Genomic DNA, 6,000 nt, shown 5'->3' on the forward strand with positions numbered 1-6,000 from the left:
CTCTTTACTGGCAGGCCTGCACTCTCATCTGGGACCACTCTGCCTGCCTTCAGCACTCTGCAAGCCCACCTGCTCCACTGCAGCCAACGCTGTTTCCCCTGAATCAGCACTTCCTTTTGCAATGTGACCACCATCAGCAGTTCTTGAGCACACATTCACCCGGACATCTGGGGGCAGGTGATATGTGTCACTGAGTTTTGAAAAGCAGCAGAATATCATCATGTAGTAAGGCAGGTGTCTTTATGTTCGGGGTGATGCATGAAATAAGCATGGGCAGAGCTTTATAGTTTCAAAACACCCTCACACCTTTGATTTCACTGGATCCCTACACTGGCCCAGGGTAGCTATCAGCATCTCTATTCTCAAATATGGGATCTGAGGCTCAAAGAGGGTAAATGTGGCACAGCCTGACTCAAACCCAGATCTTCCTTTCCCATTCTGAACTAAGAGTTTGCCCTCTTTAAAAGCCAACAAAGGCTCTAGGCAAATCTAACAAACGATAGCTATGGGAAGCAGCTCAAAGAAGAGGAGTCACACAGACCCTACTCAGCATGCCAGACCTGGCAGGGCAGCAAGGTCATCCCTTCCTCCCAGTCTTCTGGAGAGACCCAGAGACGAGAAGACTTGGCTGGGGACAAAGTGAAGTCAGGGCCTGAATTCAGGTCTCGCCTTCCTAAGTTGGGGGTGCTCTCCACACTACCACTTTGCCTGACCCATGTGCACCTCTCTCTAGGCCCTGCCTCTCATGTGGCCCAGGGCTGGTCCAGGACCTAGCAGGTTGTGGAAAAGGTGGCAGGATAAGAAAACTGAATAGTCCTGTGGCAATTCCCCCTTCTCTACACTTGTTCTTTTTAATTTCCATCTTCTTCCTACTTCCTCATAAAGGCTTTGTCCAAGACACTTCGGCCCCAGAGCACTGCATCCTCCCCTCCCACCCTATCAGCCAACTGAATGAAATGTTAGGATAGCTGGAAAAAACCAACCAACCCTGCAGACAACGAGCCTGGACGTTCATCTGAAATATGGACAAACCCTACTTCAGTCCTTCTGGTTGTCAAAATTCCAGGATCCCCCAGCCCTCCAGCCCTGAGACTGAGACTGAGATGCAGGGAAGGGTCGGGCACCTTTCTCACAAGGAGAGGGGAGAGTGTGATTATAAAGCCCGCAGGGGCCAAGACCAAGCCTAGCTCCATGTACAGGCCAATGTCCACCAGGGACAACGCGGCTGTACCTGCCTCAGCCTGAGGCTCTGCATCTCCGTTCACTCCTTCCTTCTTGCCTGGTTACATTAACTCACTGGCTCCACACTCGTGCTAAATCAAAACAATGAGACTTGGCTGATGAGGTTCATGGGCTGGTGTGAAGGACCATATAAGAGACTAATAAATTATACAGGGAGTGTGGACTGAGCACTTGCGGCATACCAAGGGCTGTACTCGCTATACATTAGTCTGTTTTCTCTAGGAGCCAAAGAAGGAACAATTTTCTGATTGGAATCAAGGATGAGGGCAGCCACAGCAGGAAAGTCAGTTGGTAGGCCAGTTGCAAGGATTCCTGAACAGACAGAAAGCGGACAACCAGGGAGCTGGTGGGGCCGAGAGGCAGCCATGGGGTCTGCCTTATCCCAGGTATCTGTATTCCCACCATACAGGCTCCCAGGGCCCTTGCTGGACAAAGGGACCTTCACCACAGGCTTAGAGCTGGAAGGTCACTACAGCCAGTGCCCAGCAGACCATGAAGAGGGGCCTGCTAGGAAGACGACTCGATTCCAGAAGTCCCAGCCTGGACTGCTGCACTTCCCCATGAAACACTGGTTACATCCCAGAGTGTCACAGCCTACTACTGCACGCTAGAAACACCGAGGAAGACATGAGCTGAGCCACCATTTATAACTGCATTTCCACATAAAAGTGAAAAATTCCAAATAATTAGCTCACAAACATCAGACTACCATCCTCACCTAGGCTCAAACTGCCCCCGGCACCTTCCCTCTGAGACGCCACAACTTGTCTCCTGCACAGGAACCTGCAGGTGCCGCAGGGTTAGGTTACTTCCTTCTCAGCTGCACTTTCATACAATCCTGCTTAGAGGAAGAGATTCTTTTTGATTTTGACTTCCGTCTGGCGTCTGAACAAGCTCCCAGGTGTCACGGATAGGAAAGAGGCATGCTTGTTTCTCGGTCACACTTGGAGGTCCCGCCTTCCTGCTCCAGGAGCTCTGGGCCGGTCTCTGGGGGCTAGCCTTGCACAGCCCTCATCTTGCCCAGGGGACTCTCATTGCTCACAGAGTTTGGGCAGCGATGCCACTATACTGGCTGATGACTGGCCCAGCACTGCAGCAATACCCTTTCATCTGATGCATGCTACGGACACGACCAGAATTTTGTTCACTTTTTCCTAAGAAACATCAGGAGCATCATCTTTCATGCTCAAGCTCAATCTGCCAGATTAAACGTGTAGAAAGTCAATGCCCAGGGTTGAGAGAATTTCTTGGCAGTTCAGCTATAAGGAATGGGGCTCTCATTGATTTTCTTTTCTGTGTTTTCAGATTATACAGCCTGAAGCAAGGGAAGACCAACCAAATGTTTTGTTGACAAAGATTATACTTGACTGTTCTGACTCCTCACCCCAGGAAACCTATTTGCTCAGTATTAATGCCATGCCCCTGACATGAGGTAGCTTTGCATTATAAGGCTGAGGTGCCCAGTTTGAAACCCAGGGCACTGACAAGCACTGTGGCTCTAACAAGGAATCCAGTCAGCTGGTCTGCGATGCTGCAAAGCAGGAAGCAGGCATTATGACAGGGTGGAAGCTCTCTGGTCCAGCAGGCCCACTCTGCATACAGATGACAAGGCTGGGGAGATGCCTTGTGCTCTAAAAACTTGGTGCAGAATGAATCTCTAGATTGGGAGAAGGAATGAAGGCTAACAAAAAGCACGAAGAATTGAGATTCAACACACACACACACACACACACACACACACACACACACACACAGAGGAATGCTGGGGAATCTCAGGGATTTTAAAGTTCCTAAGCAAAAACAGAGGCAGGCTAATGCTCAGACCAAACAGACAAGCCAAAAACCTACCAACACCAAGTTACGGGGAGCAAACAGAACAGGAAGATTCAGAGGGGAGGCTGAGCAGGTGGGGGGCCTCCCTGGGCCTCCTACCCCAGCTCACCAACAACAACGAAAAGACCACTTTCTGGTCCATTACGTTGCATTTCTAAACCATTCACGTTCTTTCAACTTCCCTTTGAGACATACAAATTAAGAGACGAGGTCTAACTAGAAATTAGGTGTGTATATTTTTAATTTAAAATTCTTTACAAGATATATGGCTTTTACCTAAAGATTTCCAGGCATCTATCTGTTCTAGTGCAGCAAAATGCAGAGGCTGGCAGGGCGAGCGGGCCTGTTCAGTGTCCTGGGGAAGAGGAGGGAGGGGGAGTGAGGTCACTTGGGGACCCTTCCTCTCCGGCCCAGGCTTGTTACATGTCCTTTTAACAGTTTCTCTGGAAATCACAGGTTCAGCTATGTGAAGAAAGAATCTTTATTCTCTATACTCTGTGGCTCAAAAAGAGACTTTTAATACAGGTTTGGAGCTTTTAGTTAGCTGAGAGCCATCGAAAGACCATACAAGCCAGAGAGTGTGAAGGCAGAGCCTGAGCAGCCGTCAGGATCTGGACTCCTCCGGGCAGGTGTGGACTCCCAGCACCTGAATGCTGCCTGGAGCTTCGTCTTCCCCACATGATAAGATTGGTGCTGGGCCCAGCAATGGGGTTTCTGGGGGCTTTTGGGGATGCAAGAGTAGGGAAGCAATCAGGTTCTACATTTCAAGATCTAGATTTAAAAAGGGTAATTTTTTTCCCCCAAATAATGAGTATTACCACGTGCTCCAAGAATGAAGCATGAGCAGAAACTAAAAATGGCCTTAATTCTGGCATCTATGTTTTCCTCCTGGAGCTTGATGGGAACAGGGCCAGAGACCACTGCTCTCTGCCTGGACTACGTAAGTGACTCCCTTCGGAATGGACGTTTCCTTTGTGCTCCTCGGTAGGGCAGTAGGAGCCTCTATGAACCCACAAGAGATGTCTAAATTTTACATCATGAGCTGAGAAAAGAGGAAGTGATGAGTTGACGAGAACCATGTGGCAAGGGTCACAAGGTGTCTGACGGTGGGATATTTTTTAATTCAGAAGACAAACTGAGGTTCTTTTTTCTATTTATTTCATTTTCCCCCGGAATTTGCTGGAATTCTAAATCCAAAAGGCTAGTTGTTGGAGTCCAGGGACATACAAATGAAAACAGCCAACTACCTTTTATCACTCTAGAAATGGGGGCAAAGAAAACAAAACTAGACACACAAGGTAACCAGTGTGGCAATAGTATCTTGAGCTGGGAGGGAAGAGGGAATATAATAAAGAAATGGGTTTTGACAGTTCCTCCTTCCAGGAGATTTTGAATAAAAAAAAGTCTTTTCGCACATTGATATTCTTTCAGAATTGACATGAACATTCCCGGGAGCGTTGAGAGGAGGCAGGAGAGGGGTCAGGATATCGACAGGGAGTGGGGTTTGTTAATCGGAATGTAAGCATCAGCCCTTTTACAGCATCAATGGCCACGAGTGTGGAAGTTCCTGAACACAGGAGAAGCTTCAGGCCACGGAAGGAATCTGCAGAGGGGTGGGAATCTGCGGGACAATGGGGCTTGAGAACAGAGAGCAGAGACCAGCAACAATCCACCTCACCCAATGAGGCCAAGGGCCAGCCTCCTTACTGGAGGAGTTTCTCTAAGAACTTGGCACTGTCTTATTGGCCCTGAGCTAATACCTGTTGCCAAGCTTCCTCTTTTTGCTTGAGGAGGATTGTTGCTGAGCTAACATCTGTGCCAATCATCCCCAATTTTATATGTGGGACATGGCCACAGAATGGCTTGATGAGCAGTGCTAGGTCCGCACCTGGGATCTGAATCTGTGAACCCTGGGCTGCTGAAGTAGAGAGCGTGAACTTAACCACTATGCCATCGAGCCAGCTCCTATAGCTTTTGTTTTAAATGAATGGGCCAAGAAGTGACTCTATTAAAAGAATAGGATTGTGGGAAAAAATGAGAAAGAATGACCTTTGCCAGTCCCTCTGTTTTAAGATCACTTCTAGGCCAGGAGCCTGCAAGGGGAGATGAAGAGGTCAGACTGCCCGATCAAGGACGCATGAACTCCAAGAAGGTTCAGAGTCCCCTCTGGTTAACCTTAGGAGCAGCTGCTTGGCACTCCTCTTAGCAAAATGGCAGCTTTCCAGGAGAAAAACTGCCCAAAGTCTAGAAATGAGACTCATAGATTAGTTATTTCTCTAAGCTAATAGAAATGGTGAGCTTTGTAGAGCAGGACATCAAAAATACCGAATTCCTTTAAGGTAGTGGTTCTCCCACTTTTAGAGGGCGGGACAATCGCCCGAAGGTTTGTGAAAACACAACCAGGCCTCATCTCCAGAGTTCCTGAATTGGAAGGTCTGGGGTGTGGATTCAGAATTTGCATTTCTAATTAGCTTCCAGGTGACAATGCTGATGCTGCCGGTCCAAGGACCATACTTTGAGAAATCACCGCCTTAGACTTTTCCTGTCTTCCTTGAAAAGAACTGCAAAGTCAGGCCCAAGACAGAGCAAGGAGGGAGGGACGTTATTATAGGCATCTGTCGACACAGCCTTAAGCTTGATGACTTTGGGCAGAAATCACAAGTGATACTTTCCCCACGCACTTCGACTGTTTAGGGGAACCTGAGCACACCCTCACAAAAACGTCTGAGGCTGAGTTCTTCTCCTGTTTGGGTCGTGAGTGTGGTTGGCAGGGAGCTTCCTAGTGGACGTGACGCTTACAACTTGTGAGGGATGAGAGTCAGGGCAGAGGTCACGTTGGAGTGTGTGCATGTGTACGCGCACACACGAGCATGTATATGAGCGCATGTGAGTGTGTGCGTGTGTACGAGCGCATGTGAGTGTGTG

The 6,000-nt window shown here is 48.6% G+C and overlaps 1 protein-coding gene across 1 annotated transcript in view; it reads right to left on the reverse strand.

Annotated features, from left to right (window-relative positions):
- The window catches only part of MICAL3 (microtubule associated monooxygenase, calponin and LIM domain containing 3), a 112,564-nt gene that overhangs the window by 8,657 nt on the left and 97,907 nt on the right, over nucleotides 1-6,000 (reverse strand).

This window comes from Equus quagga, chromosome 1 (assembly GCF_021613505.1).
Source record: "Equus quagga isolate Etosha38 chromosome 1, UCLA_HA_Equagga_1.0, whole genome shotgun sequence".
Classification (NCBI taxonomy): domain Eukaryota; kingdom Metazoa; phylum Chordata; class Mammalia; order Perissodactyla; family Equidae; genus Equus; species Equus quagga.